Genomic DNA, 1,741 nt, shown 5'->3' on the forward strand with positions numbered 1-1,741 from the left:
TTCCCCATTGAGAATGATATTTGCTGTGGGCTTTTCATAGATGGCTTTTATGATATTGAGGTATGTATCCTCTATCCCTACACTGTGAAGAGTTTTTTTTTTTTTTAAGATTTTATTTATTTATTTGAGAGAGAGAGAGAAAGAGAGCACATGAGAGGGGTTAGGGTTAGAGGGAGAAGCAGACTCCCCGCCGAGCAGGGAGCCCAATGTGGGACTCGATCCAGGGACTCCAGGATCATGACCTGAGCCGAAGGCAGTTGCTTAACCAACTGAGCCACCCAGGCACCCGTGAAGAGTTTTAATCAGGAAGGGATGCTGTATTTTGTCAAATGCTTTTTCTGCATCAATTGAGAGGGTCATATGGTTCTTGTCTTTTCTTTTATTGATGTGCTCTACCAGGTTGTTTGATTTGCAAATGTTGAATTGCCCTTGCATCCCAGGAATAAATCCCACCTGGTCGTGGTGAATAATTCTTTTAATGTACTGTTGGATCCTATTGGCTAGAATCTTGTTGAGTATTTTAGCATCCATGTTCACCAGGGATATTGGTCTGTAATTCTCCTTTTTGATGGGGTCTTTGTCTGGTTTTGGGATTGGGGTAATGCTGGCCTCAGAATGAGTTTGGAAGTTTTCCTTCTATTTCTATTTTTTGAAACAGCTTCATTAGAATAGGTATTATCTCTTCCTTAAATGTTTGGTAGAATTTCCCTGGGAAGTCATCTGGCCCTGGACTCTTGTTTTTTGGGAGGTTCTTGATTACTGCTTCAATTTCCTTTCTGGTTATTGGTCTGTTCAGATTGTCTATTTCTTCCTATTGCAGTCTTGGTAGTTTATAAGTTCCCAGGAATGCTTCCATTTCTTCTAGATTGCTTAATTTGTTGGCATATAGTTGCTGGTAATAATTTCTAATAACTGTTTCTATATCCTTGGTGTTAGTCGTGATCTCTCCCCTTTCATTCATTATTTTATTAATTTGGGTCCTTTCCGTTTTTTTTTTGAATACGTCTGGCCAGTAGTTTATCGATCTTATTAATTCTTTCAAAGAACCAGCTTCTAGTTTCATTGATCTGTTCTACTGTTCTTCTAGTTTCTATTTCATTGATTTCTACTCTAATCTCTATTATTTCTCTTTTGCTTGGTTTAGGTCTTATTTGCTGTTCTTTCTCCAGGTCCTTTAGGTGTAAGGTTAGCTTGTACATTTAGGACTTTTCTAATTTTTTGAGAGAGACTTGGATGGCTATGTATTTCCCTCTTAGGACCGCCTTTGCAGTATCCCATAGTTGGACCAATGTGTTTTCATTCTCATTAGTTTCCATGAATTGTTTAAGTTCTTCTTTAATTTCCTGGTTGACCCAGTCATTCTTTAGCAAGATGCTCTTTAACTTTCAAGTGTTTGAGTTCCTTCCAAATTTCTTCTTGTGGTTGCATTCCAGTTTCACAGCATTGTGGTCTGAAAATATGCAGGGGATAATCTCAATCTTTTGGTATCAGTTGAGACCTGATTTGTGACCCAGTATGTGGTCTATTCTGGAGAAGCTTCATGTGCACTCGAGAAGAACGAATATTCTGTTGTTTTAGGATGGAATGTTCTGTATTTATTTACAAAGTCCCTCTGGTCCAATGTGTCATTCAAAGCTCTTGTTTCCTTGTTGATTTTTCTGCTTAGATGATCTGTCCATTGCTATGAATGGAGTGTTGAGGTCTCCTACTATTAATGTATTACTATCTATATATATCTTTA

Source organism: Leptonychotes weddellii, chromosome 3 (assembly GCF_054177405.1).
Source record: "Leptonychotes weddellii isolate Sample4059 chromosome 3, ASM5417740v2, whole genome shotgun sequence".
In the NCBI taxonomy this organism is placed as follows: domain Eukaryota; kingdom Metazoa; phylum Chordata; class Mammalia; order Carnivora; family Phocidae; genus Leptonychotes; species Leptonychotes weddellii.